Consider the following 27,496-nt stretch of genomic DNA (forward strand, 5'->3'; position numbering starts at 1 on the left):
ATATAATTATGACTGTAAGAAACACTTGCCAATTGCTGTGTTGGTTGCAATCTCCTGTAATAAGGCTTCACAAGCCGTCCGGCGGGTCAGTGGTGAGTATTGGCGGCCGCCAGGCACGTGACAATGCAAATCACCCTTCTCATCGCCGCACGTCGCGGCACACCAGCTAGCGTCTCGTGGCACACTAGTGTGCCACGGAACAGCGGTTGAGAAACGCTGCTCTAATGGAGGGAAAGAAACAAAACACTGGCAGTGTTATATTACAGACTTGTACCAGAAAATAAGCACTATCCCTGGTGAATAGAGACAGTTGGAGCAGATGGAGTGAGCCAATGACGGGAGCCGCCAGGAATCAATACCTTTGCATTTCCCAACACACTCTTCTTGACCCGCTAAACACCATGTTTACTCTGGTGATAAGGAGAGGCTTCAAATCATGCAATTAAAATGCAGGTGCCGTTCCGTTTTCATTTACTTGTGCATGCCTCTTTTAACATCTCCCAGCCTTGTTTCTTCTTCCTCTTCACTTCTTTGTAGTTTACAACCAGTTAGCACTTTAGCTCCCAGCCCCTGTCATTACTGCAGGCTGGTAACGGCCGTGAAATTGTTACTTAAGTGTTGTATAAAGTGGAACAGCTGGCTGGCAAAGACATAACTGTGTCGCAATGTCGCACAGCGCCAAGGGCCACAGTGCAATGTCAACGAAGCCGTCGTGTCTGGTTCTAAGCACCAAAAATATGCATTTTGGGGTAGTGTTTTTATAAAAGCTCCACAAGAGGCACAGGAAGAAGATCAAGGCAGAGTTTGAACAGAAAGTTGATAAGTTTTTTCCCTCTCCTTTCTTTCTGTGCACAAAGGTTTGGGAACATATAATTACATTTGTTTGTATTTGTCCCATTCTACTGCTCTCTCTACAGGCAAACAGCCTGGCTTGCCCGCAACACCCAGAACGGTTGGGCACATGTCGAGCCCATCTGCATATACAATATAGTGAGGGTGGGCTGATGCTGGAATTGTGGCTGTCTGCTGTTGGAGAAAGGATACTGGGCCAGGTGGAGTTTGCTGTGCAATGCTGACGCTATAATATGCATCAGGAGGAATACAGCGGCCAGAGACCACTCACTGCTTTAACCCCCCTCCCCAAATTCGAGTTACTATCAAAAGCACATAAAGAAGTTGGCAAACATCTGTAAAATTGATTCCAGTTTTCTATTCCTGAAACTTTCCAAGCAGCGGCATAGGGGCAGCTTCTGGCACCAAGGGCAGGGCAAGTGTAGCACACAGTGGACTGGGCAGACTGCTGGACCACTGGAGACCAGTAGAAGAGGTGCTGAGATGCTGCTGCAACCTCTCCTCCTCTCCCACCCCCAGGTCAGGCCTGACCAGGGATGGAGCTCAGGCAGGGCCATCATGTGCCAGAGCCCAGCGGAGGAGAGGCATGACAGGGTGACGGTGGCCCTGGGGTGTACCTTCACCAGCCATGAGGAGAAGAAGGTGGTGGAGCCTGGCCCGGGCACAGCTTCCTTCCCTTCCGCTCTGGCCTACAGGAGGGAGTCTGTTGTGGGGGCACAACAAGGTTTCCCCCCTCCCAGCCCAACCCATGCTATGCCTCTGTGCTCAAGGTCTGCATAAATTCTTGTATGGAAACAAACCAACAATACAGACAACAGGACAGTAGGTGGAAGTTGGCCTTCTGCCTTTCGGCATACATAATTTGGGTCTAGAACTACCATGTTTTTCCATGTATAACACGCCCCCATGTATAAGACGCCCCCTATTTTTGGGGAGTCAAAATTAAGAAAATTGGGGGAGCTTTTTTGGGGGGAGAGGATTGCCCTGAATTGTCGAGCATTTTTTAGTGGGGAATGCCAACAATCACTCACCCAACTTCCCTGTGCTGCCGCTTGCACGCATCGCGATAGCCGCTTGTTATCTGTTCTATCACCAGCACAAGCCGCCAATTGCCCACCCAATTAATGGCAGCAGCAATGCCACCAATAACACACCCAATAGCCACTGACAATTTCCGGGTTGCGGCAGCAGCCAATCACAAGTCACCCCTATGCACTATCAGTGTATAGGACGACCCCAATTTTTTAAGCTTATTTTTTTAATTTTAAAAAAAACCCTCGTCTAATACATGGAAAAGTATGGTATATTTGGTAGAGTTCGGAACAGTTTTATGTTTGCCCATATCCAAAATGTCCGCAGCGCCAGAAATCGCTTCTGAGCATGTGCAGACATGAGGACATGCTCAGAAGCAATTTCTGGCGCTGCTCAGCGAGTCCCCAGTTTAGTGCAGCACGCGGGGGACTTGCCGAGCAGGCAGTATATAAGACGACCCCTGAATTTTGAAACAATTTTCTGGGGTTAAAAAGTCGTCTTATACACCGGAATATACGGTATACAATCGTGTGAGTATTAGGGACGATTTTCATTAAAGAAGAAGAAGAAGAGTTTGGATTTGATATCCCGCTTTATCACTACCCGAAGGAGTCTCAAAGAGGCTAACAATCTCCTTTCCCCTCCTCCCCCACAACAGACACCCTGTGAGGTGGGTGGGGCTGAGAGACTTCAGAGAAGTGTGACTAGCCCAAGGTCACCCAGCAGCTGCATGTGGAGGAGCGGAGACGCGAACCCGGCTTCCCAGATTACGAGTCTACCGCTCTTAACCACTACACCACACTGGCTCTTCAACGCTGGTGAATTTTCATGATCACCATATAATATATAGAGAGAGACAAACTGATGCAGAAATGTGGATAATTGGACTTTAGAGGGGGGGAGAAACTGAAATTGACAGATGTGTCCATCCTTATTTGCTTTGCCCATCTTTGCCTCTGCTCTACCCGCCACTTATGTGTGTCCACCAAAACGTTGCCCATAAGAGAATGTGGCCTTTGGGCTAAAGAGCCCCCACACTTTTTGCTTTGTAGGATAACAATAGGCTGCATTTGCTTTGATTACCTAAACATCTAGTAACTGGTCAAAGGATATGCAAGCTTTTGAGTGGACTGAAAGATTGTCATCTAGATGCACAGATAAGCAGAAAAGACACCTCAATTGGGACACAACAGAACCAAGTGTCTGTGTTATGCCCCCCCCTCTACCACTGCAACACCACTTGGGGAAGGGGGTCACATGCAAAAGGTCTCAGGGTTCAATCCCTGGCCTCTCCAGTTAAAAGTAGCAGGCAATACATTGATAAGGCATTGGTAATACAATGCATTGATAAGGCTATCAATGTTAACTAGTCATGATAATTATGTTTCTCTTGCCACTGGCAGAGGCAGTAGACTGCTGAATAATAGAATCTGGGAATTGCAAGTGGGGAGAATGATCTTGTGCTCAGGTCCTGCTTGTATGCATCCCAGAGCATCTTGGTGGCCTTTGTGATAACGGGGTGCCCAATTAGATGGGCCTTTCGCCAGATCCAGTGGGGCTCGTCCTTATGTTCTTATGTGAGTCCAGATAACCACCGTCAGTTAGATGAACAAATTATCTGATCTGGAAAGAGAACTATGCACTGTGTCCAGTTCTGGGCACCACATTTTAAGAAGGATATTGACAAGCTGGAACGTGTGCAGAAGAGGGAGGCCAAGATGATCTATATGGTGTGGAAACCAAACTTTATGATGAACAGTTGAGGAACTTGGGTGTGTTCAGCTTGGAAAAGAGAAGACTGAGACGTGATAGCTGTCTTCAAATATCTGAGGGGCTGAGACATGGAAAATAAGTTTGTTCTCTGCTGCTCTGGAGGGTAGGACCTGAACCAATGGATTCAGATTACAGTGGTACCTCGGTTTATGAACACAATTGGTTCCGGAAGTCTGTTCATAAATTGAAGCGTTCATAAACTGAAGCGAACTTTCCCATTGAAGGTAATGGAAAGTGAATTAATCCGTTCCAGACGGGTCCGCGGAGTACTCAACCTAAAGCGTACTTAACCCGAAGCATGGGTGTAATTGGTTCCGGAAGTCTGTTCATAAACTGAAGCGTTCATAAACTGAAGCGAACTTTCCCATTGAAAGTAATGGAAAGTGAACTAATCCGTTCCAGATGGGTCCGCGGCGTTCGTAAACCGAAAATTCGTAAACCGAGGTGTTCATAAACCGAGGTTCCACTGTACTGTACAAGAAAGGAGATTCCAACTAAACATTAGGAATAACGTTCTGATGGGAAGAGCTGTTCAACAGTGTGAATTGCCTGATGAACTCCTCTGTTGAAGGTTTTTAAGCAGAGGTTAGATGGCCATCTGTCAGGGATGCTTTAGATGTAATTCCTGCATGTCATGGGGTTGAACTTGATGACCCTTGTGGTCCATTCCAACCTTACATTTCTATGATTCTATGAAATAGTCTAACATGGTATAAGACAGCTTCCAATGCCTGCCCCCCCTAACCCCCAGAGATCAGAAGACCGCCTGCAATGGACTCAGCTGCAGTGCAGAAGGATGCCACCATGGGAACTGGGGGCAGAAATGCTTTCCTTGTGTGCATGGGTTTTTCGTATGGACATTAGATGACTTTGGATACTCTGACACTCCAAGTTTTTCTGGGTTACACTTTCTTGATGGAAAGCGTAAATTGGAAAGAAAGAAAAAAAACAGTTTAAAGTCTCCCAAGTTCCTTGTGGACTTGGCATAATTTACGGGGAGCGATCTAGCAAAACGTAAGTCATTTAAAGCTGAATAATATACCCACAAATTCTTATTAAGGTCTGTGCTTTCTCCAGCCCTGCGAGACAGAAACCAGTTATCATTATGCATCACCATGAAAGCAGATTAAAATTAAATCAATCTGTTTATCTATGGGTTTGCAAGACAGCTTTCACTCCCCAAACCTAACATGTTCTCCTTCTAATTAACATTTCAGGAGGAAATGAGGAATGCTCACACACATACATACACAATCACCCAGACAGTGAAGCATCCTCACTCAGAGATGGGGGTTTTTTAAAAGAAGAAGAAGAAGAAAGAAAGAAGTCCCATAAGGCTTTCTAATTAAATTTAATTAGTAAAAGGGCACAAGCCCAATGCAAACTTCAGAAGATGAACTTCGCATGCCTGAGTTAAATAAAGCAGATTTCTTGGAGATGTTTGGTCTGTGAACTGGATAGACGTTATTGTGCGTGTTTCTGCAGCAGGGCGTCAGGGGCTCAGACAAGGAGCCTCGTGCCCCCATAAGGTTACCAGACTTCTCACTTTCACTTGGAGAGTCGGGATTTGGGGTTCATTTGTTCTCTGAGCCCTGGAGCAGCGAGTCAAATCACAAGACCATTACCCGGCTGGCAGCTTCTGGTGTGCTAGACTAGCTGATGCATGGCTGTCTGTGACAACTATTTCATAACAACAGCTATATAAAGAAGCGCACTCAGAGAAGCAGGGAGAGCACTCACCACCCTGTTGCTGTTTTGCTGGATGGAGAAAAACATAGAAGTAAGGAAAGAGCTTTAATGCTGACATACACACTAAGGTTTTCACTGTCCACCACAGTCATAGAACCATAGAATTGTAGAGTTGGAAGGGACCACAAACACCATCTAGTTCAACTCCCTGCAATGCAGGAATCTTTTGCCCAACATGAGGCTTGAACCCATGATCCTGAGATTAAGAGCCACATGCTCTTGCAACTGAGCTATTGTTTCTTTCGAAAGTATCTTACTCATCTACTAAGCATTGTATTTTGGAACGCTATATGTTTGGACACCTCTTAAGATATTGGAACCAAATTTTGCATGGCCGCTCCTTCAAGGTAAGTGAGCAGCTTTTCACCTATGTTTGGTTACAGTTGGGTGCTACTTTGAATCAAGCAGGCAGCCTATACCTTTCAAAACTGCACTAACTTTGACCATTGATTTCAAAGCTATAGCGTGGTACCTCGGTTTATGAACTTAATCCGTTCGGGAAGTCCGTTCTTAAACCAAAGCATTCTTAAACCAAGGCATGCTTTCCCATAGCAGCGGGAAATGGAACACACTCAACATGTTCTGCTTCCAAGGCAAAGTTCACAAACCAAAACACCTACTTCCGGGTTTGCAGCGTTCTTCATCCAAGTTGTTCATAAACTAAGCTGTTCTTAAACCAAGGTGCTACTGTAACATTGTTAGTGTGTTAGAATTCCTGAGAAGTACTGGGCATCCAACTCTACAATTATTTGATTTTATGTGTACTGGGCTCAGCAAAATTTGTTTGACAGCTCAAAGCTCAGGATCAGTCCTTACAAAAAGAGTCAAGTTTTGGTTCTCCCTCCAAATAATTATTATTAAAATGCTGGCCTGAATTTGCATAAAATAAATAAATTACCATATGCAAAGTTATGCAAACATGTCACGAACCTGCACCGCAAACCTTTTGTGTAGCATCCCTGAGTTCCTAGCCGTATTTATTTATTTTAAATACTTTGACATTAATTCCCGGGGAGAGGCATAGTGGATAATTTATTTCTATATTGTAACCGGATTGTTGGTGCTTGGTTGGCTGTTTGTGTGTGTGTGTGTGTGTGTGTGTGTGTGTGTTTTAAAAGCCTATATTTTTCCAAAACTCTCTTTGCTCTAGTTCTGCTAGCAAATGATTTCCAATAAGAATTTATCTCCTCTTCCAAATCACCCTACATGTGTAGATAGCATGAAATGCTCAGTGTGCCCGGCTTCCCAACCATCCTGGCTTTCACCAAATAAACATCCCCTCAGTCACAGTAGGGAACAGTTCCACCTCCAGGCATCCCCCAATCACTCAATCTAATCACTGAGGCAGAAGGGAGCACAATTAATATAATAATGAGTGAGGCTAAAATTATTCTCTGTCCAGCTCTCTCTCTCTCTCTCTCTCTCCCCTCTGCCCCTCTTAAATTTAGGATGGGAGGAGGGAGGAGGGAATACATTGGTGCACACACACAACACACACTCCCAAATGTCCCCATTTATCAGAGGCAGTCTCTGCTTTCCAGTACCTCCTGTACTAGGAGAACATTGTGATTTGCTAGACATCTCATTCTTCAAGGTTCAACTAGCTCTCCAGGATCCCTGGAAGTAAAACTCCAGAGTGAATGCATGGCTGTCCCTCAGGCACATGCAGGGCCACGCAACCTTTAGTCTGACCCAGTCAAAAAGTAATGTTGCTGTCAGTTCCTGCTCCCAATCAGTTTCTCTGTGGGAGGGAGGTTGTCCTATGAAATGAGGCTTTCAGGGGTTACTAACCCTGATGTCTGTGCACTGCTTCCACTGTGGGAGGGACTATGCTTCTGAATACCAGGTGCTGGGAACCACAGGAGTGGAGAGTGCTGTGCAGGTCCTGTTTGTGTGCAGCAGCCCAGAATGGGACTCCGAGGCTGAAGGAAACTTCACCACGCAGCAATAGAGAAAAGTAAAGTAATTTATTGTTTGCTGACAGCAAGCAGTGACTCAGAGGATACTTCCTAAAAAACTGAGCCCCAGAGCATCAGTGCTCTGGGTTTATATACCTTTTCCAGACAACATTTGGCATTACAAATGTAAACCAATAAAGCATGGACACAATAAGCTTCCGTATGTCTCCTATGGTGCTGGAGGAGACTCTTGAGAGTCCCATGGACTGCAAGAAGATCAAACCTATCCATTCTGAAGGAAATCAGCCCTGAGTGCTCACTGGAAGGACAGATCGTGAAGCTGAGGCTCCAATACTTTGGCCACCTCATGAGAAGAGAAGAATCCTTGGAAAAGACCCTGATGTTGGGAAAGATTGAGGGCACTAGGAGAAGGGGACGACAGAGGACGAGATGGTTGGACAGTGTTCTCGAGGCTACCAACATGAGTTTGACCAAACTGTGGGAGGCAGTGGAAGACAGGAGTGCCTGGCGTGCTATGGTCCATGGGGTCACAAAGAGTCGGACACGACTAAACGACTAAACAACAACAACGACAACAATGTCCTTATAAGACTACTTCTTCCTCTTCTAAGAAAAACTTATTCTTTCTATTGTTGTTTAGTCGTTTCGTCGTTTCCGACTCTTTGTGACCCCATGGACCAGAGCACGCCAGGCACTCCTGTCTTGGTCAAACTCATGACTCAGTTTGGTCAAACTCATGTTGCTAGCTTTGAGAACACTGCCCAGCCATCTCGTCCTCTGTCGTCCCCTTCTTCTAGTGCCCTCCATCTTTCCCAACACCAGGGTCTTTTCCAGGGAGTCTTCTCTTCTCATGAGATGGCCAAAGTATTGGAGCCTCAGCTTCACGATCTGTCCTTCCAGTGAGCACTCAGGGCTGATTTCCTTAAGAATGGATAGGTTTGATCTTCTTGCAGTCCATGGGACTCTATAGCATTTCTATAGCATACCCATATAAAGCACTTCCTTAGAGATGTGGTTGGTATCTAATGCAAAACAAAAAAAAACCTTACATATCAAGCATCCTGCTGCCCATCAAATAGAACATCCTGACCTTCTGCTGTATAAACATCCTATCTGGTCTTGTGGCCTTGATGCTCAGAACCTGAAAACACAGCTAAAATACATTGCTACCGTAACTTCAGCAACAAGTAAAAGACACAGAGAATATGGCTTTCAAACAAGGCACTATGGCAGAAATAAGGAACATTACAAAAGGCTCAAAATCTTTTCCTTCGGTATGCTTGCCACATGTGAACTTCTCATATGCACCTGGTAGACTACCATGAGAACAGGAAGCTGGACTAGATGGCCTGATCCAGTGGGTTCTTTTTGTATTCTTATGTTAAGAGGGGAGGGGAAAAGTGGGGCTGGGGTGGATAGGCTGTGGATAAAGATTAATCTATTCTCTCCCCCATATTAGGTTCCACAGCCGTATTGGCTAGCTATAACAGTGCAGGAGGCTGTTTTGGTCAAGAGAAGTTAGGAAGTGTTGATCTTGCCTGGGGTGGGAGGTCAAGAACTCCTGGGATCTATGAACAGCTGTCCATTGTGCTGAGCTGCAGAACTATAGGAATTGGCTTCTCAAAGAAGTACCTTCAGCCCCTTGACTGACTGACTGCTCAGAATAGTCATTGAATGGTCCTGGACAGGAAGGTTTCCTATTTCAGTTGAGCCTTGCTTGGGCATCTAAGTCTTCCTGAGCTTGGGAGTGTCCCTACATTCTTGGTTGTCCTTTGGTCCTGGATTTCTGGCTTGCTCCTGTCTTGTGATTCCTCCTTTGGTTCTGATTTGCCCTTCAGTCCTGGCTACTAGCTTGCCCCAGGATGCTCAGTTTCCAGCTTCTAGATTGACTTAGCCTACAGCTCCTGGCCCATCCCCAAACAGCAATGAGGACCAATGCAAACTCTGCCCCGTGCAAGGTATTTGGCATATCCCAACACTCCAGTGACCTGCACTCCTTAGCATATACACAACACTAGACCCACAATCCTATACATACTTGAGGGAGCATTCCTTTATGTACTCATCAGGACAGTTAATATGCACCAGACCAGGTAGCCAGAGAAAAGAGGTTTCATATCAAAGGGGCTAGTGGAGACTGCTCTAGTGCACTCCTCCCCAAGGGGAGCCAGCAATTTCAAAATTACACAAACTCTTTGTGGTTGAGCTATCCTGAGTTAAAGCCATTTTGCAAGCATGGATGTAGGTCAGCAGGTAATTCTCTCCTGATAGAGCTTCCCACAGCACAGTTGATTTAACAGCAGCAGCATCTCTCTGCACCTCATCTTCTCAAAATTCCAAGGAGCATGCCTCAGTCTGCTTGCACATTGGAGTCATTGAAAGGGAAATTGCCCTGGATGTTGTATGGCTCTCATCCCAGCAGGCGATAGTCAAATACAAGCAGCGGCACAGCCAGAACCTGCTAGCAAGCACAGCGCAGAACGTTGTCTAAGCCAGGGCTCAGACCCAAAATCTATGTCTGCTTTTCAATGCCTTGCTAATTAAGGATATTCCTGGGAATTCACAAGCAGAGAAACACACACCATGCAGTTGTAGGCATGTCAGGAAGCCTTATCAACTCCAAAAACTCAGAGACTCATTTGATGACGTCTTACCTGATTTTGGATTTGGGTGCTGGAAAATCCTGACAGAGGGCCCCCCAAAACCTTGGAGATAGCACTGGGGAATATGTTTATCTAGGGGGTCCTTTGTCTGGTCCATTTTTCACAGCAGGACAACCCAATGACTTCTGAACTTGCTTGCAGATCAGAAAATAAGAGTGTCGAGTCAAACTGTGCACAATTCTGCAATGCAGTTTCAGTGTGCAAAAAGATTGCACCAAAAGGTCACTTCTGTATCCAGGGCAGCTGTCTACCAGCTCCATCTGGTACACAGGCTGAGACCCTACCTGCCTGCGGACTGTCTCGCCAGAGTGGTGCATGCTCTAGTTATCTCCTGCTTGGACTATTGCAATGCACTCTACGTGGGGCTACCTTTGAAGGTGACCCAGAAACTACAACTAATCCAGAATGCAGTAGCTAGACTGGTGACTGGGAGCGGCCACCGAGACCACATAACACCGGTCTTAAATGATCTACATTGGCTCCCAGTACATTTCCGAGCACAATTCAAAGTGTTGGTGCTGACCTTTAAAGCCCTAAACAGCCTCGGTCCTGTATACCTGAAGGAGCGTCTCCACCCCCATCGTTCTGCCCGGACACTGAGGTCTAGCACTGAGGGCCTTCTGGCGGTTCCCTCACTGCGAGAAGCAAAGCTGAAGGGAACCATGCAGAGAGCTTTCTCAGTAGTGGCACCCGCCCTGTGGAACACCCTCCTATCAAATGTAAAAGAGGTAAACAACTACCTGACATTTAGAAAACATCTGAAGGCAGCCCTATTTAGGGAAGTTTTTCACGGAGAGGGAGGGCCAGGGCTCTGGCAGCATCCAAGAGCCCCTGCTCCATAGGCAGGAAGAAAGGGAGGTGGACAGAGAGGACAGGAATCAGTCAGACAGAAGACCCGTCCCCCCGACGCCGGAATTGAGGAGGAGGAGGAAAGGGAGGCCCTTCTCAGTTCCGAGGCTTTCATGTTGGTCCAGAACGCAGAGGGGGGCAGTGCAGGAATCTGACTCGATCGGGTAGACATGGAATCAGTAGTTTGTTACACTGTAAATAATATGCACCAATAAAAACGTCTGAAAGACAAGCATGTGGAAGGTTGTTACTCAAGAGTAGTCACTACATACCTGACATTATCATTAATATCATTATTAGTCCAAATTAGAGATGCGAAGTCAGAAACCAAAACTGGTAAAGGAGAAGGGAAGTCCCCTCTGGGTAAACAGGAAAAAAACCACCGGGATGGTTTGCACTGCAGCCTAATAAGAGGCCAACATTGGACTCTTCTTAGCTTAGGAAAAATTGTGAGCCTCACTTCCAGGATTCCCCATGCTCCTATTAGATGGTAAGGATTTTACAGCACAGCATAACTCTATGGCTTGACATGGGAAATCCATATGTTTGTAGTAGGGAGGAAATTAATAGCTCACCTAGGGATTAAACAATTGCTGAGGTGAAATAGATACTGAGCTCCGGCTCTATGGGCACAGTTTGCAGTATATCTACTCATCAATCAATTAACCCCGAGCGACTGATGAAAGAAGGAGGGTGAACAGATGGGAAGAGGACTGGAGATGGGCCCCCTTTTAGTTCCTAATTAGAACAGCTTCACAGCCTGATAGGCTCCCCAATGGTTCCTCTACACTCCATAGTGCACAAACCCAAAGTTAGAATAGGCCAATTGCCTATCAGACTTTTTCTCTCTCTCTCTACACACACACACACACACACACACACACACACACACAGAGCTGGGCAAAAAAAAATTAGCACAATTGTCTTGCTCACAGGCCTGGTGGGTAGGCTGGGATTGTGCACAGACATACAGAGAGGAACAGCCAAACAGCCATCAACACATAGCAGACTGGACATGAGGTTCAAACGGTAAGGGGCTGTGTTGAGATCAGAGATGGGGAATCTGTGACCCTCCAGGTGTTGGACTGAGACTCCCTCCACCCCTAACCACTGGTCACACTGGTTGGGGTTGATGGGAGTGGGAAACCAGGACCCTCTGAAGGGCCACAGGTTCCCAATCACTGTCTGCATATGTCGCTGTGAGGCATTGAGCTGCTCTCAACACTGACGATGCAGTAGAGGCAACACTGGCCCAGATGTGCCCCCAGATGTTGTTGCACTCCAACTCCTGTCAGCTTCAGTCGGCATGGCAAGTGCTCATACATGATGGGAGTTAAGAGCCCACCAATATCTGGAGGGCACCACTTTAGATACCCCTAGTTTTGCAGATACTGCTGACTTTGGGATTCCACCTGTACTGGACTATAGAATGGTGCCAACCTGTTACTACACCCATCTCTCTTATCCCATCCATCCCTTGCTATGTCTTCCATTTCCATTTCCCTCTCTCACCACTGGTGATTCCAGAGGTAAGGTTCTTCTGGCGGTGGAGGTAGAGCATGGTCATTGGGCCAAATAGCCATTGATAGCCTTAACCCACATGAATCTCTTTTAATTCCATCCATGTTAGCGGTCATCAGTTTATTACTATTATTATTACTATTATTATTATTAGCCAGATATAAATTTACAGCCATGTATAGCTCGTTCATTTCATAGCTAGACTATTTAATTCGTGGGCAGAAAGCATTAACCTTTTTTGGCCACTAATCTATCACTAGGGACGCAGGTGGCACTGTGGTCTAAACCACTGAGCCTAGGGCTTGCCAGTCGGAAGGTCGGCAGTTCGAATCCCCATGACGGGGTGAGCTCCCGTTGCTCAGTCCCAGCTCCTGCCAACCTAGCAGTTGGAAAGCACGTCAAAGTGCAAGTAGATAAATAGGTACCACTCTGGTAGGAAGGTAAACGGCATTTCCATGCACTGCTCTGGTTTCGCCAGAAGCGGCTTAGTCATGGTGGCCACATGACCCGGAAAAACTGTCTGTGGAAGCAGACAAATGCCAGCTCCCTCAGCCTGTAAAGCAAGATGAGCACCGCAGCCCCAGAGTCGTCTGCGACTGGACTTAACTGTCAGGGGTCCCTTACCCTTACCTTTTAAACTATCACTTTGCTTCAGCACAGCAGTTCCTTTCCTCTCTTAAAATGTGTGCTGCATTTCAAACATATTGCTATTTAAAAGCTAGTCAGAACACTACTAGTACTGCAAGTGATGTCTGTATTACCAAGAAGGAAACAGATTTGTATTCTTCTTCTCAGCTTCTATTGGGGATTAACCACCTTGGAAACAGATTTTTATTTTTATTCAAGCTGACTTTCTTATTGTCCAGAATATGAGTTGCTGCTAAGAGAGTTTGATGGACCAGGGTGTGAGTGGGGTGGGGGAATCATGATGTTTTGGACACATCAATTTCCCCTTTTCTCCTCAAACTAAGCAACCTTCTAAAAAACATAGATGCCAGGAGGTAAATATCGTAGAAGTCACTGCTGAGTGATCACTCAGAATTTTAGGATTCTCCAATTCGCCTAATAGAAGTTTCTTAAGTGCATGGTTAGAAAAGTATACTTCAGTGCTATGGACTCAGATGGCGCTGTGGTCTAAACCACTGAGCCTCTTGGGCTTGCTGATCAGAAGGTTAGCGGTTTGAATCCCCGCAACGGGGTGAGCTCCCGTTGCTCGGTCCCAGCTCCTGCCAACCTAGCAGTTTGAAAGCACACCAGTGCAAGTAGATAAATAGGTACCACTGTGGTGGGAAGGTAGACGGCATTTCCGTACACTCTGATTTCCGTCATGGTGTTCCGTTGCACCAGAAGCGGCTTAGTCATGCTGGCCACATGACCCAGAAAGCTGTCTGTGCACAAAAGCTGGCTCCCTCGGCCTGAAAAGCGAGGTGAGCGCCGCAACCCCATAATCGCCTTTGACTGGACTTAACTGTCCAGGGGTGCTTTGTTGTTGTTGTTTAGTCGTTTAGTCGTGTCCGACTCTTCATGACCCCATGGACCAGAGCACGCCAGGCACTCCTGTCTTCCACTGCCTCCCGCAGTTTGGTCAAACTCATGTCCGTAGCTTCGAGAACATTGTCCAACCATCTCGTCCCCTTCTCCTAGTGCCCTCAATCTTTCCCAACATCAGGGTCTTTTCCAAGGATTCTTCTCTTCTCATGAAGTGGCCAAAGTATTGGAGCCTCAGCTTCACGATCTGTCCTTCCAGTGAGCACTCAGGGCTGATTTCCTTCAGAATGGATAGGTTTGATCTTCTTGCAGTCCATGGGACTCTCAGGAGTCTCCTCCAGCACCATAATTCAAAAGCATCAATTCTTTGGCGATCAGCCTTTTTTAAGGTCCAGCTCTCACTTCCATACATCACTACTGGGGAAACCATAGCTTTAACTATATGGACCTTTGTCGGCAAGGTGATGTCTGCTTTTTAAGATGCTGTCTAGGTTTGTCGTCGCTAGGGGTCCTTTACCTACTTCAGCTATTTTTTTTTCTACTGTTGCTTGTTATTATCTGTATACGACCATTGTATCAGTCTAAGCAATAAAATTTAAAAAGTATGTGCATCATTCTCAGTTGATCAGGTGAGGCATTGATCAGCATCAGATGTAAAGGTTCACATTTTATGTGAAATGTTCACAGCTTTTACATTTGCCTGTGAATGTTTTTGTTGCCCTTGGGTGTCCCGAGTTCTCAATTTGTTTGCAAAGAAAGGCTTCCAGACTTTCTCAGGCCCAGGCCCCATCTGCATTATACATTGAAAGCAGTGTCACAGCACTTCATGGCTTCCCCCACCTCTGGGAGTTCTAGTTTTTTTAAGGTCCTCTCACAGAGGTATATTTCCCAGAGTTCCCTGTGAAGAGGGATTAACTGTTAAACCACTCTGGGAATTGTAGCTCTATGAAGAGGAATAGGGTGCCTCGCTAGACAAATTTAATTCGTTCCACGGGCCTTTTCTTATAACGAAAAAATCGTCTAGCGAATCCCATAGGAATGCATCGAATTTTTTTTGAATTTTTTTTTTTTGCCCATAGGAACGCATTAATTGAATTTCAATGCATTCCTATGGGAAACCGTGATTCGCTAGACAAATTTTTCATAAAACGAATTCGTCTAGCGAGGCAACCTCCGCTCGAAAAATCCTTTCGTTAAGCGGAAATTTCGTTAAGCAGGGCATTCGTTAAGCGAGGCACCACTGTACACTGGATTTAGCCCAATGTCAGTACCAATAATGGAAGCTTCAGTTTTCCTGTGGGTATCTCTTCAGTTTATTGATTTTGATTTTTTTTTTTATATATATATATATATGCATTTCTCAGGTTGTACCTTATCACTGAGCAAAGGCGCTGCCAAACAAGTCTTGAATCGGTGACCAGAGAGATGACAGAATTTAGACAAATGAGAATATTTCGGGGAGACCAATTGCAAGCAGCCTCCTTGCACCAACAGAACAGCTAACTTAATACTCATTTACTTGGTCTTCGCTTTGAGACCTCCTCTTGCTGGCTACGTGTTGTGTGCCAGATCCCATGGAGAAAGTAGCCACCATGGAACAAACTTGTTTTCTCCTGCTCTGAGGGTAGTTCTCAAACCAATGGCTTCAAGTCACAAGGAAGGAGATTCTTACTAAACATCAGGAAGAACTTTCGGACAGTAAGAGCTGTTCAATAGTGGAACCGAATCCCTTCATTGCAGGTTTTTTAAGCAGACGTTGGATGGCCATCTGTCATGGATGTTTTAATTAAGATTCTTGCATTGAGATGGCCCTTGGGGTCCCTTTCAACTCTAAAATTCTATGAAATCAATCCAAGGTATTCAAACACATAAAACAGATTCAGGGAAAGCCAGGGTAAGTCTTTACAAGATTTCTGAAATTGCACATATCATATACAATCAACAGGTTAGTGAAAACTTTTCAGTTTGAAGGCCATAATCCCTTTCAGGAGCAGGTGTGATCTCTCCATCCTCCATCCAGGCAAGGAAGAGAGATTAAAGGTAAAGGTACCCCTGACCATTAGGTCCAGTTGCGGACGACCCTGGGGTTGTGGCGCTCATCTCGCTTTACTGGCCGAGGGAGCCGGCATACAGCTTCCGGGTCATGTGGCCAGCATGACTAAGCTGCTTCTGGCAAACCAGAGCAGCGCACTGAAACGCCGTTTACCTTCCCACTGGAGCAGTACCTATTTATCTACTTGCACTTCGACATGCTTTTGAACTGCTAGGTTGGCAGGAGCAGGGACTGAACAACGGGAGCTCACCCCGTTGCGGGGATTTGAACCACCAACCTTCTGATGGGCAAGCCCTAAGCCCTAAGCAGCACCTGCCACATTCCATCCAGGTAACATCTCTAGAAGGAGGTGCAAAGCCAAGCCAATGAGGGGTGTGGCTTGGATTGAATCCTGAGGGCTGGATAGAAATGTTTCAAGGACCACATTTGGTCCCCCAGCCTGATATTCCCTACCTCTGACATACCATTTCATCCTGCTATCCAAATCTAAACTTCGTTGGAGACTTTCTGGAAACCAGAATGCTGAGATATATGCATGGTGATTTGCGCGTGCGCGCGCACGCGCGCGCACGCGCGCGCACGCACGCGCGCGCACGCACACACGCACACACAGAGTAGCATTTTCTTCCCCAGGCCACTGTGAAGGTTAATTTGAAGAACCTTTCCTTGAGGAGGCTCACTTTTTCTGACAGGCCAAGGCATATACATATTCATGCATCCTCAGAGAAGCCAAGGAGCTTGTTAAGACTTCTGCCTTCACCTGGCTCCAAAGAAGTAAAAGCTGGAGGCAAGAATGTTCCGGAAATGGCCATATCAGGGAATGCCAAGTTCAAAGACAACTCTCGGAGCACTGTAGCAGGTGTGGAATAACTTGGGTTATGTAAAGAAGAAGAAGAAGAAGAAGAAGAAGAAGAAGAAGAAGAAGAAGAAGAAGAAGAAGAAGAAGAAGAAGAAGAAGAAGAAGAAGAAAGTTTACAATGAATTATCTTGCGTCAAATGCTTGTCAAGCCCGTTCTTGAAGTTTTGCTGAGCAGAGTACTTATGTCCATTTGCTTCTGTCCCAAGGTGGTGAAATACTTTGAGAAGCGAGGAAGGAAGGAGTGTGCTATAGTTGGAGGCAAAGTCAAGCAGGTTTTAAGCATGCTAGAAAGGAAGGCCAAAGGTCAGTATGATTTGGGATCCTTTACTCAAAGTGGCCAAACAGATGCTTCCAAGAACCCAGAAGGAGGGCATAAAGGCCCAGGTGTGGGGAACTGACTGCAGCTGGCAGGGGTGGGCGGCCCGCCCTGGGTGTCATTCTTGATGGGGGGTTACATCGCCACCCCACCCCCTGGGACGCTTGCCCTGCCCCTGTGGGGAGCTAGCTCTGCCCTCGTGGTGGCTAGCCCTGCCCCTGGGTACACAGCATGTGTGCCACTCCGGGTACCAGAGCAGCTAGCTCCTCCTCTGTCTTGATCTCCCACACCCACTGTGCGGGGGTGGGAGAGGAGTAACAGGTGGGAGGGGCCGCTGACCTACCAATCACATAACATCAAAACGATGCAGTGCCGTGCACAGAAGCCCCCAGATTCAGCTGATCATTGGTGACGTCCACAGTGAATCGCCTGATTGGCAGAACCTGCACCCCCCCCAGTCCAATTGTGTCTTTACCTGCCCCACATCTGGCAGGTCAAATGGGGAGGCCTGCTGGTCCTAATTAAGCCCATGGATAAAACTCTGAAGTGTGGGCCCTCAGCAGATGCCCTGGCATGGCAACACTTGACGCCAATCCTGTGCCCATCTTGCTGGAGAACAAGTGAGAGGTACCTCAGGCCCAGGGTCCAGATGTGGCCCTCCAGGTCTGTCTATCTGGACCTCAGGACTCCTCCCCAAGCCATTGAACTACACTCCACACCCATCCTGCTTCACAACCCTTACCTTGAGTGTTTTTTGCCTGGCTGGAATGTGTCCTTGGGCTCTGAAAATGCCTTTTGCTTGCCAGGATGGAGGAAGTGTATGTTAGTGTGTGTAGAAACTAGTTTACTGCATAAAGTTAATCTTTGCATTTGTATAATAATAATAATAATAATAATAATAATAATAATAATAATAATAGCAGCATCCCACCCATCTGGCTGGATTTCACCCACATTTGCTTCAGGCCCTGGCAACTATTGGCATGCAACCCCCCAAAAGGTAAAGCAGCCCTCAGGTTGGAAAAATAGCTCACCCTCTTGCATTAGAGTAAGGGTTCAGAAATGGGGGGTAAGTTTCAGTACCAGAACAGAGCAAATCGGGTCTCACAACTCTTAGTCCCTCCTAGCCACATTTCCATAGCAGAGGAGAAGATATTAGAAGCTGTATTCCCTCCCCATTCTGTAAGAATCTGACTGAGAGGCAAAAGGATGGGGTGGGGTGGGGAATTTTCCTCTGTTATGAACAAGAGAAGGATTTAAAAACAAATGCTATATATATATGCTGGTGCAGAATGACATGTAGTTACCTAGCTTTTAAAACACACACACATACACACTCCAGACAATTACAGGAAGCAGACAGAGCCAATAAATGCAGTAATCCGCAGAATTCTTTTCATATGGAAACAAAAAAAAATGTTATAAATGGGTCCCAGTTTAGACTGCTGTTTTTGACATGAGGGATAAAGAAGAGAGAGTGAATCTCTTTTTCAAAGTTGCTCAGGTCATTGATTGCAATGGTTAACAAGTCTTTATTTACACCAGCAGAAGTCAATCCACTGGCTGATTCTCACACCCATTCCTGATTAAAGGCTGAATTGGTCACCATTTGAGTTGCCTAATGTGCAAAGTGCATCACATCCATCATAGAGACATAGGGCTAGAGGGGCCAACCTTGTATCCTCTAGATTTTTGGGACTACAACTTCCATCATCCCTAGTATTGTTATAGTTGTTGTTATATTTATATTATGCCCCACCTTTTTCCCAGACAGAGACTCAAGGTGGTATGTCCAGGTGAGGTTAAGAAAAATCTTTTCCTGAAACCCTGGAAAGCCACTGACCATCAGAGTAGAAAGCCAATATGGCGGCTTCCAGCTGTCGTTGGACTACAACCTCCACCAGTCACAGATGGTGTGGCCAATAGCTTCTTCCTCCTTAGATTCAGTGTTACCTTAATCTTCTTGCCAGATACCTGAAGGAGTGTCGATGCACACAAAAGCTCATACCAATGACAAACTTAGTTGGTCTCTAAGGTGCTACTGGAAGGAATTTTTTTATTTTGTTTCGACTACACCAGATCAACACAGCTACCTAAAAGGTAAAGGTAAAGGGACCCCTGACCATTAGGTCCAGTTGTGACCAACTCTGGGGTTGCGGCGCTCATCTTGTGTTATTGGCCAAGGGAGCTGGCGTACAGCTTCCAGGTCATGTGGCCAGCATGACAAAGCTGCTTCTGGCGAACCAGAGCAGCACACAGAAACACTGTTTACCTTCCCGCTGTAGTGGTACCTATTTATCTACTTGCACTTTGACGTGCTTTCAAACTGCTAGGTTGGCAGGAGCTGGGACCGAGCAACGGGAGCTCACCCCGTCGCAGGGATTCGAACTGCCGACCTTCTGATCGGCAAGCCCTAGGCTCTGTGGTTTAACCCACAGCTACCTACCTGTTACTTAAAAAAGATATTCCTACTAACCTAGAAATGGCTGAAAGAGACTGTACCTGGCCCATGGTACAGTTATTAGCTATGAGGATATATGAATGTTTTTAAAAAATATTTCTTTTAAATATTATGTGTCCTTATTTTATTTTAAATTATATTGTTTTAGCATTTTGATGTTTGCTGCCCTGCGCTCCTTTGCGAGGTATGGTGGGATAGAGGTTTAATAAAGTAGTGATGGTTCAACTACGACATTCACAGTCCTGCCAGGCTTGAGCTGATGGGATCTTGTCCCTTTGCAAGCATCTCTCATCCATGGCTTATCCTATCTCTCTTCTCCACCCTTGTTTTATGTGGATAACTTCCTGAAATTTCCAATAGAATCCTATGGACTTTAGATATTCCCCCCTTCCATCTCACTTTTTCTCAATTACTTTGTCTGCTTGAATTTTTTTTTTTAAAAAAAAAACCCCATTCCTGCAAGATTTATTTTGCAATGTAATGTCTCTTTCTTTTTTAAGTCTAATAATGGTAATCTGTTGCCCCCATTCCCTTATCTAATGGCAACTCTTCATAGCTGATAAATGGTTCGTTTTAAAAGGAACCTTACTATCTATTGACCTTATCCACTTAGTAAAATCTCCCTTAGAATTGTCGGAATTAAAATCTGTGGAAAAGATCACAGCTACCAATAGTGACATGAACAGCCTCATTACTGTTCGAAATCTGGCTGAGGTTTTCAACCTGCCCCACAAACTGTTAGCATATCAGTCTGCTTCTACAGACCAGAAAGCATACTTGGAGGGAATTTCTTAGCACATTTTGCCGCCACCCCTGCCCCTCAACTTGTTTCCACTGAAATTCTCCTTTGCAAGCCTCTCCATCATCACGGTCAGCATAATCACCAAGCATAACAATATACCCTGATAAAAAGTATCCATTTTTTTCTTTCACTGCCCTCTATACGACGCAATAAGACCAAGGCTCCTCATACTAATTCCTTCGCTTATCGCCTTGGAAGACGACCGCATGAAATTTCTATTGGTGGACGCTAACCCCAGGCTTACCCACGGAGTGGCCATTTATATCTTGCAGGCCCTGAAACTCAGAGCTCTTTCGACTGGCTAATTTTCTCTAGACACGGATTTCACTAAACATTCCCCAGCGGACGAAAAAACACATGATGCATCCTAGTTTTTACCAAATTCTGTTTTATATCGCATGTTTTTATATCCAATGTTTTGTAAGTGTTTGATACATGTTCTGTATAATAGCGGTAGGTTACCGCTATTGTTGTTGTTGTTGTTAATGTTTTATGTGTTATGTGCTATGGCCAACCGGCTAATGCAATAAAATTTTGATTTGATTTGATAAAAAGTAAAAGCTTGTCCACCCACTTGAAGTAGTCACCTGCACAGATGCCTTTCAAATTCTCTGCAGTTTGTTCACCCAACACAAAGACCAGAAACGTGTTGTCCCATCCTGTCAAAACTGGTCACTGGCATTTCTAGAGAGGGGAACTGAATGAGGAATCTTCATAGAACACTTGATTCAATCAGAGGTATTCTACTCAACCCAGGGACATACCGTAAGAAGAATCTGCTGGATCTGGTCAAGGCCCACCATCCTGTTCTCACCATGGCCAACTGGATGTCTATGGAAGGCCACAACGAGGACAAGCAGTGTCCCCATTTGTGATCCCAATCAACAGGTATTCAGAGGCATACTGTGTGTTTATAATATCTTGCTTTTCTTACTTTTTTTTTTTGCAAACCACCCTCTAACTTCTTTGAGTGAAGGGTGGTATAGAAATCTCTTGATATGTAAATAAAAGAAAGGCCATGGAGGTGGAACGAAGAAGAAGAAGAAGAAGAAGAAGAAGAAGAAGAAGAAGAAGAAGAAGAAGAAGAAGAGGAGGAGGAGGAGGAGGAGGAGGAGGAGGAGGAGGAGGAGGAGGAGGAGGAGGAGGAGGAGGAGGAGGAGGAGTTTGGATTTGATATCCCTCTTTATCACTACCCGAAGAGTCTCAAAGCGGCTAGAATTCTCCTTTCCCTTCCTCCCCCACAACAAACACTCTGTGAGGTGGGTGGGGCTGAGAGACTTCAGAGAAGTGTGACTAGCCCAAAGTCACCCAGCAGCTGCATGTGGAGGAGTGGAGACGCGAATCCGGCTCCCCAGATTAGGAGTCTACGGCTCTTAACCACTACACCACACTACAACTAGTAGCTATTTATAGCACAATGTCTTGTGAATTTGTCTAATCCTCTTTTAATCTTGTTTTCAAGCTGTATTTTAATTAATTGTTTTATATTCGGTGTTAGCCGCCCTGAGCCCGGTCTTGGCTGGGGAGGGTGGGGTATAAATAAATAATGTATTATTTATTTATTTATTTTAAAGGCATCCAAGTTGGTGGCCATCACTACCAGAATTGTCAGAGCGAATTCCATAGTTTAACTCTACACTGTGTGAAAAAAAATTCTCTCTCTCTCTCTTTGGCCCATCCTGAATTTTCTGGTGTCTGGCTTCATTGGATGGCCCTGCATTCTAGCTTCAGAAAAGAACTCATATTTCCAAGTCATTCCTGATAACAGTGCAAGGTCCCTGGAAAGGAATGCAGTAAACAGTGTCTGACCCATCTATCGCAGTATTCTCTACTCTGACTGGCAGCAGCTCTCTGGGGTCTCTGCTTAAGATCTTGCCCATCATCTGCAATGTGCCCATTGAACTGGCAATTTGGACTAAATTTGTTGCCTTCTGGATGAAAAGCATGGTCTCCACCAACAACTAAGAATTTCCAAATTGTCATCCTGGTCACGATGTAATTCTCATGATGTGAGTAACATCATGGGAGGGGTGTTTCTGGGACGGAGGTGAAACTTTGAAGCTCCCTTGTTGTTTTTGCTACTGGATGCTGCATGTTGTTTAAGTAATCTCGTTATATTTATAGTATTGGAATGTGGGTGTTTTTTGTATGTTATTATATTTGCTATTGTTTTGTTTTTGTGAAATTGTTACTTTTTGCTACGTTAATATGAAATGGTTGTTATGTCCTTGTTTTCCTATCACTACACTACAACATTGCTTTTGTAGTGTTTGTTAAATGCATCCCTGTTTCTTTGTTGTAAGCCATTTTGAGCATGTTTTTCTGGTGTGTAATAGCGGCATACAAATACAGTGAGTGAATGAATGAATTTGACTTCCAAGTGCCTCACCTACATCTCTTTTAAGTCCCTCCTTTCCACCCGCAGGAGCTGCCTTTTCTTCTCACGCAACTTTGGTTCAGTTTTGCCAGCTTTGTAGATGCAAACCTTTCCCCATGAATTTTATTCAGATCTCAGCACAATGACAGACGAGGCAAAGGTATAAATCTGACCTAGACTGAAGCAGATCATTGGTTCCCACTAAGGCAGCCTTTCCCATCTGGTGGCCTCCCAGATGTTTTGTACTTCAGCTCTCATCAGTCCCAGTCAGCGTGGCTGACAATCACAGGTGATGGGGGTTGTAGTGCAAAGAGTTGGAAGATTGAGAAAGCTTGATCAAAAGGGTCATTTTCCACTCCGGCCACCTGCAGCCCTTCAAAGTTACAGGAAGAGCTCTTGCCCAGCCCTCCTGCTTGGAGCTACTGGAAATTAGGTTAATGACCTTCTGCATATAATCTCCCTTGATTTTGTGGTTGTTCCAATAACTACTTGTTATTAACATGCAGTTAATGACAGTTGTTAGCACCCTCTAGGGTTGCCAGACTCAATAATAGACAGGACTTCTGTGCCTTTAATTGCCCTGCTCTCTTTTGAGTCTGGAAACCTTAAAGAGAAACCAGCAGACCCTTTGTTTAATTCCCAAGCAAAGGGTCTGCTGGTTTACTCTTTAAGGTTTCCAGACTCAAAAGAGAGCAGGGCAATTAAAGGCACAGAAGTCCTGTCCACTATTGAGTCTGGCAACCCTAGCACCCTCACATTTCTCCTTTAAGTCTACCTTGGAAGCATTATTCAGTTGAGCCACAAACTGGCTTCCTTGATGTGTGTCAAGTGGTTCTCGATGATCAATAGATGTTTTGGGGGCTGGGTTCTTCAAGAAAGTTTGAACATGCCCTATACATTCTACTTCTCATTTCCAGGTGATTCCTCCTGAGTGTATAATAAGATATTTAGCAATGGTTCACTACAAGCACTATGGCCCTTGAAACACACACACACACACACACACACACACACACACACACACACACACAAAGCCACACTGACCTGGCATAAGAATTTAGCTCCTTTTCATGGTCTTAAAGGTTTCCTCCAAGCACACAAAGGAATTGGCTCAGTGATGCGTCCAGGCTTATCAAGTGAGGACAATGCTTATAATGACAGTCTTCAAACAGATTCTCCTCTTTATGGAATAGACTGACTGTTTCACAAAAGGCCGGGTAGGGTTATTAATACATTAGCTTGAAAGCTTGCAGGGAGAAGAATTATAAGCAAGTGACCCAGGTTGCATCTCGACCATCCCAGTGAATACATTCACCAATGTGCTGCGGAAGATTCTCTGCCGGTGACGGTGTTTTCAAATTTCTGAAACCTGGGGTCTGGCTTTGGTTGGTTCTGTTATGTGTGAGAGAGGGGGCACACACACACCCACACCCACACACCCACACACACACACACACACACCCCACAGTGAAATAGGGATGGGCATATCCATCAATTTCAATTTCTCTGTTTCTCATTTTCCTAATCTGAATTGCAGGTTACCACATTCCTTAATTACCACATTCTTCCCCCCCCAATGGATTTAGCCATTTTTTATATGGAGTTTTGACCGATATAATGCATTTTTGTTCTGAGATAGACAGCTCTGTGTGCTTTCTTCCCTAATATACACCTTTTGTATGCATTCTTTTTTTAGGGGAAAGGGTTTGAAGAACTCCATTACAAAATTTGGACAAGTGTGATACTTGAAGGACAGTGATGTTTTGGCTTGCATATTGTTTTAGGGATGTGCGAACAAATTTCTCCTCTATCCCTAAACTGAAAGCACAGTTCACACTTATTCTGAAAAGTGTATGGGTATTTTCTCAATCACTTCCCAAGGGGGGGGGGGACACCATGTAGACATACTTCTTAAAACTGTGGAGCCGTACAGTTAATTTTTTCTTTTTAAAAAAATCAAGTTAGACAGGGTTCAGAAAGAAAAAAAAGTGTGGTGCAGCAGTTTTCAGAGGGCGGGCAGGAAATATCAGGCCCAGAAACCAAGCTTGCCCCTCCAGGCCTCTTTGTCTGTCCACTGAAACTCTTGCCAGACTGAACCCAACCCTCCTTTTTCAGGTCAAAACATTACTGTCCCTTGCTTTTCACCCTCCTTGAGTGTTTTTGCCTGATTTGAATGTGATGTTAAACTGTGATAAAGCCTCTTGGTTCTCTGGCTGGAGGATAAAGGTGAAGGGACCCCTGACCATTAGGTCCAGTCGCGGACAACTCTGGGGTTGCAGCGCTCCTCTCGCTTTACTGGCTGAGGGAGCCGGCATACAGCTTCCAGGTCATGTGGCCAACATGACTAAGCCACTTCTGGTGAACCAGAACAGCACACGGAAATGCCGTTTACCTTCACTCCAGAGCGGTACCTATTTACCCGTATCTACTTGCACTTTGACTTCTGAGGACCATATAACCAGCATGACCAGGTGCAAAATTCAGCCAAGCAATGATTGTGACTCTCACCTTTGTAGAGGAGGTTGCGTTCTAGCCAAACAAACCTAACAGGTTTCTGAGCACACCTGGCACATCTCTCCATCTCCATGCAAGCCAGGGGTTGGCAAGGTTTTCGTGGCTTGGGCCAGTTCACGGTCCTGCAGATGCTGCGGTGGGCTGGAGTGTGTGTGTGTGTGTGTGTGCATGCACAAACGCTATTTCCGACGCTCCCTCTGGCGCGGAGAAGGCATGCACAGCTTCCCATTGGCTGCCCAAGCTTCCTGCAGCCAATGGGAAGCTGACCAGCATCGCAGAAGGTGGTCCCCGCTCTGCTCTGCGCCGGTTTAGTGCGGCGCGCAGGAGCTGACTGAGTGGGCGGTGGAGGTCCATGGGCCTTAGGTTGCTGACCCCTGATCCAAGCAAAGAAGAGGCACTGTTGCAGTTCAAGAACACATCCCAGTCAAGCAAAAACTATTGAGAAGGGTGTGGCCTGTGGGGGGGTATGGTCTGTGGGAAGTCCCAGGGGCCAAACAGAGAGGACTGAAGGGCTGCATTTGGACCCTGGGCCTGAGCTTCTCCACCCTTGGTTTAAGCACAAACACCTTCCCCCGGTGCATGCCTGGATAAGGCATAATAATGCCCATTCCAGCTCCTCCCTTTCAAATAAAATGATGGAGGCAACTCTTATTCAAAAGCTAGACATTTGGCAAGTGACCTTGGCTCACTCAGATCATGACTGGAATCCTAAGAGTTCTCTTCCTGTATTTGTTTCAATTCAGCATATTAACATATTTATGAAGCCCCCACCTTGTTCAAAAGAGGTCTCTGAAAAGGTAAGGAGATTTTGGGGGGTTTCTTTTTTAACGTGAAATGATTAATTCAAGCTCAAGAACACTTACAGCATTGCTAATCAATCTCAGCGGGAGACATAGTCCATCACATATTGCCTCCGCCTCCTGAGAATCCACATCATTTAACAGGTTTTTGAAACATAGATCAAACTCCGAAAACTAGTCTTACATTGCACGCATACCCCAACACACACCATCGATCTTAGTTTCCCATGGAAAGAAGGGGGGGGGAGATTTTCAAACCTAGGTATCGAGTACCGACTGTTAGCTGTCCCTAGCTAACAACAAAAAGTTCGGCTCATTCATCTAAATAAAAGAATAGTAAATAAGATGTGCTCTAATCCACAGTCATGCAACCATGTCTCTCTCATTCTCAATTCATCTCCCGTCTCCATCCCCAGGAGGCTGCCATCCCCACTCTTCCCCGTGTACAAGAATGTGTGCGACATCAGCGGAATATTACAAGCTCTTTTAAGGCTTTGGTATTTACTGGAAGGAATAGCTCCTGGGTGTCTGATTCTGCACTCTGGAGGATGCAAACAGTTTTGTTTTCCTTTTTTTAAAACAACAACAACAACAACATTAATTTTAAAGCTGATTGCAGCGAGGATAAAATTCCCCCACCCGAATCCCACTTCATAACACCCATAATTATGAGTGTTTAGGTATTACTTTAGGTATAATCATCCCCATCATAATTATAATATAGCGCTGCTTTTCTCAACCTGCTGCCCTCCGGCTGTTGCTGGGCTACAGCTTCCACCATCCATGCCCATTGGCTATGCCAGCTGGGGCGTGGGAGCTGGGGGTCTAACAATATCTGGAGAAAAACCAGGTAGGAAAAAGCATGACTCTTGCAGAATAACGGGAGGTGGGGTTAGTATTTGCCACATGGAACTTACTACAATTTCAAGATACAAAATAGGGGTCATGGAGGGAAGACTGAGACCAGGGTAATGGGAATCCTATGTAAAAAGGTCACAGGTTGATCCCCATAGGAGCTAACAGGAGCCATATGGGAGAATTAAACTGAAGAAACATTGGGTACCCCTGGAAAGGGGAGAGGGGCCTAAACCTGCTTTTAATATCTCAGGAGCATCTTGACTTTTTCCTCTCAACTGTAGGTTGTAGCTAGGTTTTTTTTTTATTATTATTATTATTAAAAATAAACTTTATTACATAACAAAACATTCATCACAATTAAAATAAATCATCACCGTAAAAAGGATATTACAATTATCTTGTTTCATTACACGAAGTAATACTTCCCTCCCCCCTCCCTCTCTGCTTCCCATTCCCCTTGACTTCACAACCTAATCTGAACTTTTCCTTTTATTATTCTATAATAATAGTACTCTGCATATCTTACTTTAACTTGTATTAAGTCCATGTAATCATAACATACGTCCAATTGTTTACTATCATTTATTCCATCCTCTCTTTCCATACAGCA

The 27,496-nt window shown here is 45.3% G+C and overlaps 1 protein-coding gene across 1 annotated transcript in view; it reads right to left on the reverse strand.

Annotated features, from left to right (window-relative positions):
- LOC118076152 (transmembrane protein 132D) overlaps positions 1-27,496 on the reverse strand; it is a 444,754-nt gene that overhangs the window by 264,186 nt on the left and 153,072 nt on the right. The window lies entirely within an intron of this gene.

The sequence above is a fragment of the Zootoca vivipara genome, chromosome 16 (genome assembly GCF_965207765.1).
Source record: "Zootoca vivipara chromosome 16, rZooViv2.hap1.1, whole genome shotgun sequence".
Lineage (NCBI taxonomy): Eukaryota > Metazoa > Chordata > Lepidosauria > Squamata > Lacertidae > Zootoca > Zootoca vivipara.